At 50.3% G+C, this 10886-nt stretch overlaps 1 long non-coding RNA gene across 1 annotated transcript in view; it reads right to left on the reverse strand.

Annotated features, from left to right (window-relative positions):
• Window positions 1-10886, reverse strand: part of LOC111812367 — a 17963-nt gene that overhangs the window by 6180 nt on the left and 897 nt on the right. The window contains exon 2 of the long non-coding RNA XR_002817877.1: window positions 8258-8505. This is a non-coding gene — a long non-coding RNA (uncharacterized LOC111812367). The remainder of the gene's footprint in view (window positions 1-8257; window positions 8506-10886) is intronic.

A 10886-nucleotide genomic window follows, 5' to 3' on the forward strand; every position in this document is an offset into this window, starting at 1 on the left:
AAAAAAAAAAAGAATCCATCATCCACTGCACTGAGAAACAAATGAATACCCATACTGTGGATGAATCTATAGCAACAAAAAATAGCAAGCTATAGTTATCCACAATGTTAATGAATTTGATAAATATAAAATTCGTGGCACTGTCTTCCTGACCTTTCCTTTCCTTGCACTCTAGTAAGATAATGGGCACGCACCATTTTACTCCGTTCATAGAAAGTAAAAAAAGAAAGCCAGGCTTGGTGGCGTATGGCTCTATTCCAGCATCTGGGAGGCTGAGACAGTAGGATGGACAGCTGAAGCCCAACCTGGCCAGTTTAATGACTTAGTGAAGTCCCTGTCTCAAAGTTAAGAAATAACAAAGGCTGCAGATGTAGCGCGTGTGAAAGCCCTGGCTCATTCCCTGGTACGGGGGTGGAGAGGGTAAGAAGGGGAAAGATGCTTAGTGCAGCAGAGTAAAGGTTACCCTAAGAGGGCTGGGGGAGGGGCTTGGCGAGGCTCCCGGGGGCAGCAGCCTCACTCAGACCGCGATCCCATCCGCAGGAGTGGCCTGCAGCATGCATCGGATTTTGCACCATGGGCTCGGCCTTTTCATACGTGTGTTCCACTTTACGGGTTTACGGAACAGGCCTGCTCTCATCCACCCTGACCCAGTTATCCAGCTTCCAGAACCGTCCTGGAGTCTGTTAGGAGTAAGACTGACTTCATGTGCAGAGCGCCTCTATAACTAACCAAGAACAGAGCTGTTTTCTGTTGTAGATACGAGTGCGCCTGAGCAGGTGGAGGAAAAGAGGCAGCAGGGCCGCCCTTTAAGCCTGCTTCTCCCAAGCCCCTGCGCACTGCAGAGGAGCTGGGAGCCGCGTTTCAGCCAGTCTGACCCGGCTCAGCCAAGCACAGCTGTGTTACTCAGGAGGAAGAGGAAGACTGTGGCTGTGGGGCCAGCAGCAAGACCTCAGACCCAAGCACACTCAGCCCCGCCCCTCCTGCTGCCCTAAGGGGGAAGCTGCCAAGTCCCCAGACCCGCGCGCCTTCGAGTTCTCTCCGGGGCTCGCACCCTGGTTTGGGCGTTGGCAGGAAGTAGGAGCACCTGGTGCCGTCATCCCTCTCGCCAGCTCGTGAGCTCTGGGCCCTGGCTGGACTCCCTTCAGCCTCAGGTCAGTGTTCTGCTCCCTTCCACCCTTCCAAGATGCACTTTCCTTGCTGCCTCCGTTTCTCACTTTATTTTTATTTATTTATTTTTTTTTTTTTTTGCGGAACTGGGAGTTGAACTCAGGCCTTGAGCTTGCCAGGGAAGTGCTTATTCCACTGAGCCATCTCCCCAACCCCAAATCAATGTGTTTTTTGTTTTGCTAAAAAGGAGATTGAACTCAGGCCATTGCACTTGCCAGGCAAGCGCTTATTCTACTGAGCCATCTCCCTGGCCCCCCGTTTCTCACTTGAAACGGAGAAACACCCTAATGCTACCATCCCTCGACTCTTCTATCACACTTCTGGAAAAAAAACCCGTATGGACAATTGCAGCTCTATGTGCTCCAAAACCAAGTGTGGTGGCAGGTCAGCACATGGCACTGCCTTCTGAACCTTCTGTAACACCTTGATCCCTAACCCTCCCTCGCTGGAGCCCTAACCTTCTACTCAGAGGCTCAGCCCCTGCCTCTTCTTAACAGGGCAGCCTGTGCTGCTTGGACAATCCACCTTGCTTCCTGACTTGTACAAACACTGAGTGAAACATACAGAACACCTGGAGGGTGAAAACATAATTTATGGGAGCACAAAGAGGAGGAAAAGGGAACCCCAAAACAGAAAAGCTGCAGTCCAAGGTACACTGTCTGGATGGAGTTAGATGCAGGGCGGCAGTGTGGTGCCCACTCCCAGCATGCTGTGTGTGACTCACCAGCCAGAGGCTGCATTTCTACTTACTCCCTTAATAGTTATTTCTATAAACATAATGGCTACAAGCCATTATAGGATTAATATTCTAAATAGGTATCAATCACCTGGAAAGACCCAAGTGAGTCACTAGCCAACCCCCAACAGAAAGAGACCCTATCCCGCATTCCAACCCCCAAGAGGGAAAGACCCTGTCCCATATGTAATCCCATTGGTTGACCATAGTTTTGTCCCACATCCTGCCCACCTAAGCCAGTTCCCATTCTCTTCACCTTAGCCTCACATGGTTTTACACTATAAAAGTCCCTGGAAGAGACAGCTTCCAGGGGAACTACCTGCTTGGGCCCCCCTCCTGTCCCTCTCTTGGACAGGAGCTTTCTTTCTCTCAATAAATATATTCTGCTCATAAAAAAATAGTAATAATAATGGCTACACTGAGCACGTGGTCTTTATTAAATCAGAAAACAAAGGTCCTGAGTTCGATCCCCAGTACCAAAAAAAAAAAAAAGGAAGAAAAAAAGACAAAATCAGAAAACAGGAGGCTGTTTTGTTTGGCAGATTTCCTGAACACCTCACCTGGAATTCTCCACCTAGCCTTGGCTTCGCCCTCAGGCCCCAGGCCAGCTGATGACCTGGAGCTGCTGCACTTCCTCCCGATTGGCACTACAGCTCACCAAGGCAGGGTGGGGGGGACACTGCCCATGCCTTCAAAGTTGGAATCACGCTTCTGCAGAGGAAGCCTTCTCTGAACAGTCCCCACATGGTTCTTGGGCCTTCTAGGTCTTCCTGGACAGGGACATTTGGAGCTGAGAGTCAATGGTCCTACTAGGACTAGGACAATGTTCTGTTACTTCACAACATAAAAATCCCAGGACTGTCCATCCCTGAGTACCTGGTTGGTCTGGCTCAGGCCAGCTTCTGGGTGGGGACAAGGACTGCTTTGTTCTTTACCGACGCTTTGCTTCCTGGAGAATAAGTGGGGAAATGGGGCCCCTTTAAGATGTAGTGGCAGGGGCCAGGGAGATAGCTCAGTGGAATAAGCGCTTCCCTGGCAAGCACAAGGGCCTGAGTTCAATCCCCGGTTCCGCCAAAAAAAAAAAAAAAAAAAAGATGCAGTGGTAGCAGAAGCACAGGCTGGGGCATCTTTGTGTTTGGCTCAACTACACTTGAGTTAAGCCCAGGCCTGCGCAAGATGCCCATCTTGCTGGGAGGTGCTGTGTCCCACCATGGTCCACAGTGGTGACACAGTGGTGACACAGTGCATTTGGGAACTTCCATGCCATTTCCAAAGTGCCCTGCAGTATGTACCTCTGCTGCTTGAGGAGGGCCCCAGCCCATGCTGGCCCAGTGGCTACCACTGAACTCAGAGACACTGACCTGGCTGCTTCTTTCCAGGGGAGACTGGGCATGGGCTGGGATTGGGGCGCCATACCCCTGCACCCACAGAGTATAGATGCAACACCTGTGCAGGAAAAGGCCTTCAATCACTAACCTGAGTTTGTACCAGTAAACACGATAGAGGATGGTGGCCCTGGGCAACATATTCAGCCTATGTCTTACCTTGTTTTTGAGACAGGGTCTCACTATGTAAATAAATTACCCTGGCTATGCTTGAACTTGCGATCCTTCTGCCTCAGCCTTCCAGATCTCTGCGACCGCAAGCATATCCCACTACATCTGGCTCCATGGGAAAGGCCTTCCACAGTCGAAGTCCCAGGAAGAGCTGGGATGCTGCTTGCAGGAAGGAGCCTGGTGGGGAAGGGTGGAGGCCCATTTCCCCAGGCTGCATTCTGTAAGGTTCCTTCTTCTGGTGTGAGAGAAGAAGGAAAGAAGGACAGAAATCCTTCGTTGCTTGGTGCAGGAGGGCTATCAAAGAAAGGAGAAGACCCTCGGAGAAGGCAGGCTGGCAGAGAATTTATGGGGATGGGGTAGGGGTGGAGTTTGTATGGGCAGTAGGGTGTCCTAACAGGTGCTGACTGGGGAAGGCATGGCATGCAAGAAAAACAAAAGAACTCCGTGGATAACCAGAGGGAGGAAGACAAAGTCAGCCTCGGGACAGCTCCTCATCAGTCCTCGGATCCTCATGCCCCGCTGACTCACCGCCATGACAACCTGGCGGATGGCTGCGTGGACGCAGGCCCATCATTCCCATCTTTTTGTTACTGTTTTTTTAAATCTTGTATTTATTTATCCATTTGTACAGGGTTTCATTATGCAGCTCGGACTTGTAGTAATCCCCGTCTCAGCCTCTCCAGCACTGGAATTACAGATGTGCGCCACCACACCTGGCTTAGGTGGCTGGCTCAGCAGGCCTGGAGTTCTGGGGCCAGCACAGCATGTGGTACCAGGGATTGAACTGGGGTCTTTGTGCTTGCCAGGGAGGCATTTAGACTGCTGAGCCATTTCTCTCAGTCCCTTTTTGTTGTTAAAAGGGGTGATGACTCTCTCTAGCTACTTCCTGCTGACCATGGGGGGTGGGGAGGGTAGTCATTGTAGGGGCTGGAGCTGGGGCTGGGGTGGTTGTCCTATGACAAGTGTGGCCCATGTGGAAGCTGGCGCCAAGGGCCTCAGCTAGAATGAGAAGTTGCTTCATGGTGAAAGATTGGAGAAACCTCAAAAATAAAAGTTTAAAAAGGCAAGGTGCTGAGTAACAGGACTAATATCGTGATTAGAGGACCAAGAGGGCGAGGAGGATGCATCCAGGCGCCAAGATCTGGTTACCCAGAACAGGGCCAGGAAGAGCCTGCGCCTTTGCATCTTTGCAGCAAGGCCACAAGTTTGTGTACTTTTTGCATGACAATACCTGACTGGTTAACAGAGAAGCAACATTCTTCTCTCAACAAGAGGTAGGTCCCGGGCCAGGAAGATGGCTCAGTGGAATAAGCGCAAGACTGCTGTTGTCAGTGAGTTTATTTGGGTTTGGAGAAAGCTGATGGCTGGAAGTTTTAGGGATGTTTGGTGAGGGAGAGGTGGGTGGGGGACAGGAGGTAAGATGGCTACTCTGAGAGTAAGAGTTTGGAGTTGGAGGACACCACTTAGCCTGTGTATGTGGAAACAGGAAGGGAGGCAGGCAACCTTTACCACTGTTTCTGTGGTGAGGATGACCAGATGTGGGCCAGGCCACATGGGCTGTAGTTCTGTAGGCTTAGATTTGAGGTATGTTAAATCCCCAGGAGTCATAGGAAGTTTTGGTTGAGGGTGGCCTATGGGTTGTGGAAGATAGAGGTCAGTGTATCTCAAAAGGAGGGGGCCAGGGAGACAGCTCAGTAGAAAAAGTGCTTGCCTGGCAAGTGCAAGGGCCTGCGTTCAATCCCTGGTTCTGCCAAAATAAATAAAGTCAAAAGGAGGAAGGAGAGGATTGGGATATAGACGGTGATGGGAGGAAGGTTTAGTGAGGAAAGTTGTGAAGCAGGACTGGTCTGCCATGCACAAGGTCAAAGGGACTTAGAAAAGTGGACACCCTACCATGCCCTGAGTAGAGTTAGGGCTAAAGGAAGGAGCAAGTACAGTTGTAGAATAAGTTTCAGGAGATTTTTTTTTTTTGGTGGAACCAGGGATTGAACTCAGGCCCTTGTGCTCGCCAGGCCAGCGCTTATTCTAGTAAGCCATCTCCCTGGCCCCTCAGGAAGTGTGTTTTCACAAGACTGTGTGCCTTTTCTATGTTCCCTGAGGACTGTGGATAGTATGGTACATGCAGTTGCCAAGTGATGTTTAGACTTGAGGATATCTGCTGGGTAACCTGAGGGACAAAAGCAGGTCCGCCAACTGGATAGAGCAAGGTAAGCCAAATTGGAGGACTGTCTCTCATATAACAGTTTTACAAACTATGTCTACAGTCTTTTGGGAGGTGGGAAAGGCCTCTATCCACCCTGATAAAGTGCATACTAAGGTAAGAACATATTTATAGGTCTTATGATGAGGCATGTGTGTAAAATCTGTCTGCCAGTCTTCACCTGCAGCGTGTCCACCAAGTTGGTGGGTTGGGAAAGGAGGAGGCAGCTGTCCCTGAGGAGAGGTTCTGGCACAGAGATGGCACCCTTGGGAGACTTGGTGAATGATGGTTCTTAGGGAGGGGTGGGAGCGGTTGGAGTGAGGAATTTATAGACGTTGGGTGCCCACGTGAAAGCACTTGTGTAAGTCAGTGATTGTGGTTAAGGCCTGCTGATCTGGGGGGAGAAGCTCTGAGCCGTGGAAAATCCACCCCTTAGTGTTTTGGCTATAGTTTGTTTCCTAGAGCAACTGGAATTGTTCAGGTGAGTATTGAGGTGAGGGTAGGGCGTTCAGGACAAGGGGGAGAAGATGGGGGGAGATGGCTGTTGTGCAGCCAACTTGGCTTCTGTGTGAGCAGAGGTGTTGCCCTGAGAAACAGGGCCTGATGGTATCTGGTGTCCGTAGGTGAATGAGCGCTACCTGCCCGGAAATTGCATTGCTTTTAGAAGTTTGAGGATGAGGGGTACATTGGTGATGGGACTTCCTTGGGTACTGATTAGACCTCTTTCTTGCTGGATGGCAGCACTGGAATGAAGGATACTGAATGTGTACTTGGAGTCTGTATAGATATTTATGATTTTGTCTTTGGCTAGAGTGAGGGCCCTTGTGAGAGTGATAAATTCTGCCTTTTGTGAAGATCTCCCCGGTGGCAGTGGACTTGTTTCTCTTACTCTAGACCTGCTGACTGTGACAGGTCCTGCCCTGTGTGAGTGTCCATGTTGGTTGCGTTGCCTTCTATAAACCAGGTGTCAGAGGCTGTAGGGAGAAGAGTGCTATTAATATGGAGTAAGAGGATGGGGATCACCTCCCGACTTCAGTGCAGCTGTGGTGAGGCACCTCATCGGAGGAGGGGGGTCAGGTGGCCAGATCAGGGGGCCTGCTAGTGGAGACAGGGATGGAAGAGACCTGTATGAGCACCAGATGTAAGCGGGAAGGAGCCATTGGGGCGGAAGTGTCTCATGTGAGATGAGCTCCTTAAGACAAGGAGGTGAGTGCACTGGGACTGACTGTCCTGGAGTGAACTTTTCTGCCTCTCGTGTTAGCATGGCTGCTGTTGCAGGGGCCCAGAGGCAGGGGCCCACCCAGGTTCTGTGTTGTCAAACTATTTTGGTATGCTATTGCTTGAAATGAAGGTCCCTTTCTGTGTCCTAGAACCCCTACCGCATTGTGTTTTTGAGAGGTAGTGTATACAGAAAAAGGTTGGGTGGGGAGAGTGGGAGCCAGAGCCTTTAACAGGGCCTTTTGTGGCTTGTGAAAGGAAGAAGGTATAGGAGTGGTAGGGTCGAGAGGTTCTGACAAGGAGCCCTTGGGTGCTTTACGGAGAGGTTGAGCCAAGGAGGCAAAATTAGGAATACAGAGGTGAAAGAAGTTAGGTAGGCCAAGGAAAGAAAGGACTTGTTTTGTAGCAGGCATCTGGAGGCCGCACAGGAGGCTTTGCAATCCGCAGCGATCGAGCCAGTAGTGGGAGTGAGGGTGAGTCCTGGATATTTGAGCTTTGGCAAGAGAAACCCTGTATCTACGTCCCAAGAAAAAGTTGAGAAGGGTAGCTATACGTCGTATGGCTAAGGCATGGGAGGAGGAACAAAGAAAAAGAGCACCTATATACTGAGGAGAGTGCTGGGTTTGAGATTGAGGGTCACCAGGTCAGTAGTCAGGGTCTGGCTAAGAAGTGAGGACTGTCCCTGAATCCCCAAGGCAGGAGTGTCCATGTGAGCTATAGGAACTGGAGGGTATCTGGGTCTGTCCACGTGAAGGCAAACAGGTCCTGACAATCAGGGTGTAGGGTGTAGGGGGATGATGAAGAAAGCACCTTTGAGGTCCAGGACTGTACAGTGGGTAGTGGAGGGGGAATGTGAGGGAGCATGGTGTAGGGGTTTGGCACCACCGGGTGACCTGGTATAACCTCTTTGTTGATAATCCTGAGATTTTGAACTACACAGTAGGAACCATCAGGTTTGAGTACAGGAAGAATAAGACTATTATAAAGTGAAAGGGTAGTTTTAAGAAAATTGCTGGATAGGAGACTTTGGATTATGGGTATAAATCCCCATTGGTGTTTAGGGGCTATTGGATACTGAGGAATACAGGGGAATAAAAGATCCCTGAGGCCGGGGAGATGGCTCAGTGGAATAAGCGCTTCCCTGGCAAGCGCAAGGGCCTGAGTTCAATCCCTGGTTCCACAAAAAAATAAATAAATAAGAAAAGAGAGTGTCTTACCTGAGATGTCCACTGAGACTCAGCGTTTAAACAAAGATGTCTCGAAGGAGGCCATGGACCCCAAGCTCTGCCAGTACTCTTCAGCAGCAAGATTGAGCATGTCAGTTAGCAATGAATCTGGCGGCTGTGATGAGATGTGAGGGCAGGGAACTAGATGACTTACCTGCTCTCTGGTGGACAGGCAGTCGCACTTCCAGTGACCCTGGAGTTTACAGGTGGGACAAGATCCTGGTGGTGGCCATGGGCTGGAGCAGGCTCATACCCAGTGTTCTTCTTTGCCACACTTGAAGCATGCTCCAGGAGGGGCTGGCGTGGTGCCACGTTGTCTAGGTTTGGTTCTCATGAGTGCTGTAGCCAAGAATTGGCATAAGTTTAGAATGTTGTTCATTATCCGGTTTTAATTGTTCCTCTCTGATGGTAAAGACATGGAAAGCCTGACTAAGAGGTCTCCCTGTGGGATCAGAGGGCCAAGATCTGTCTCATTTACTTATTTATTTTTCCCATATTTTAGGACAGGGTCTATAGGGTCTCACTACGTAGATTGGACTTGTAGCGATTCTCCTGTTTTCAGCCTCCCAAGAGCTGGGCTTACAGGCACATGCCACCACGTCCAGTCTCGATCGCCATCTCAGCGTACCCCGAAGACAGCTGGCACAGCATGCTGGGGTTTGAACCCTAGCCGTTGCACTCTGCCTAAGCAGACGCTTTAGTCCACTGAGATATCAGTGGACTTTACATCTGTTGGCTTTAATTTAGCACACATGTCAGGAGCAAATTGGAAAATGAAGTGTCAGTTTAAAATAAGGTTCATTCCCTCAGGGGACTGAGGGTCAACACCAGTATATTTGTGTGTGTGTGCCAGTATATTTGTGTGTGTGTGTGTGTTTTAAAGCTTTTCTTTTTTTTTTTTTTTTTAATTTTATTTGTGTGTGTGTGTGTCTGTGTGTGTGTGGCCAGCTCAGCCCACCAGGGGGCGGGGCTGGCTGGCACGTGGTGCTGGGGATTGAACCGTGGTCCCTGTGCTTTGCTAAGCTTGTTCTAAGTAGGTGCTTTAGACCACTGAGCCATCTCACCAGCCCCAACACCAGTATATTTGGTTAAGGTGTCAGTAAGGCAAGAAAGAAATTCAGTGGGGTTTTCATTGGGGCACTGGGTTAGCTCATGGAGTTTCTGGCAAATGGTGGTGTCCTGTGAAATTGTTCTAAGTCCTGCATTCATAGTGCCCAGCAGGCTGAGCCATGGGGCCCAGTACTCCCCACAGGGTCAATGTCTGGAACCGCAGCGGCACCGCAGGCGTCAGGGTCAGGGTGGTTAGGTCAGCGTCTCTGGGCCACTTCTGTCTTAGCCACCTGGCAGGGCTGGAGCTTCTGCTGGGAGGACAAGGTAATGGTGAGGATAATATGTAGATTTTTAAAGTGAAGATCATAAGAATTAATGAATTGAGGCTCCTTTTTTTTTGGTGGTACCAGGGATCAAACTCAGGGCCTTGTGCTAGCCAAGCAGGCACTTACGTGGCTGAGCTATCTCCCCAGCCCTGCAGCTCCTTTATATACTTATGGGGATCAGCAGAAAAGAAGCCTAACAATGAGAAATCCGGGAGAGATCAGAGAGGATAAAAGGGACACGAATTCGAACCAGCAGCCCCGGACCAGCCTGCTCCCTGAGAGAGAAAAGGTTGGGGCTAGGAAAGTGGTGGCTCAAGGGGCTGGGGAGATAGCTCAGTTGAGTAAGTGCTTGCCGCAAGCTCAAGGGCTTGAGTTCAATCCCTGGCTCTGCAAAAAAAAAAAAAAAAAGAAAGAAAGAAAGAAAGAAAGAAAGAGGTGCCTCAGTACAAGAGGGTGAGGAAAAACTGGCGGCAAGATTGTGGGGCTGGCTAAGGTGAGATTGAGGACAGAGTGAAGGAGAACAATGGCAATGGAAGTGCCGAGGAGGAGCTGGAGGAGCAGCGGGTGAACAGTGAGCTGGAGTCAACAGGGGATCTGGCTGAGGAGGCTGAGAAGGCTGGGCCTCAGAGAGAGTCTGGAGAGGAGTCAGGCAGGAGATCTGGTTAGGGGGGCGATGGCAGTGTGGAGTGAGCCAAAAATGTCTGGGTTGCCCTACGTGCCTGAAGGAGGGAGGGGCACAGAGTGGAGCAACAAAGGCTTGTACCTAGGGAATCTCTGCCTATTTGCAGTTGCCATAGTAGAAGTTGTCTAGGTCCCAGGAAGTATTGCAATTCAAAGTACCCTCCTTGGGCCAGTGGCTGTCGTTATCCAAACCGGCAGGCAGTAAAAGATTAATCGTTCAAGCTTTATAAGCTCCTGGAGACCGAAGGTGTTTAAGTTCCCATAAGAGGCACTTGAGTGGCGTGTGCTTTGGGGGTTGGGAAGGAATATTTTCCCTTAGCGGCCAAATTAAAGGTGAGTCAAAGGCTGAAGCCAGGGCTGGGAGATAGCTCGGTAGAATAAGCGCCTGCCTGGCCAGCGCAAGGCCCTGAGTACCCCGTACTGCAAAAAAAAAAAAAAAAAAAAAAAAAAGGCTGAACCCAGTGCACAATCCCAAAGACAGTCATCACTCTTTTGGGGGTGTGACAGAGGGAGAAAAGGCTGTCAGTCCAGAGAAATGTCACCCTTGTGGGTGCAAGAAAACGAGAGAATGCGTGCAGCTCACCTGTGAAGACTGAGGTGGATCAGTGTTGGATGCGGCGGCAGAGACAAGACAGTGAGGAAGGGGGGACTCGTTGAGGAGGGAATAGTTGGAATGGGGAGTAGCTCCCGGGAGCCAAATGCCCGAAGGATGAGAGGGGGGGAGGG

This window comes from Octodon degus, unplaced genomic scaffold (assembly GCF_000260255.1).
Source record: "Octodon degus isolate 3935 unplaced genomic scaffold, OctDeg1.0 scaffold00006, whole genome shotgun sequence".
Taxonomy (NCBI): Eukaryota; Metazoa; Chordata; class Mammalia; order Rodentia; family Octodontidae; genus Octodon; species Octodon degus.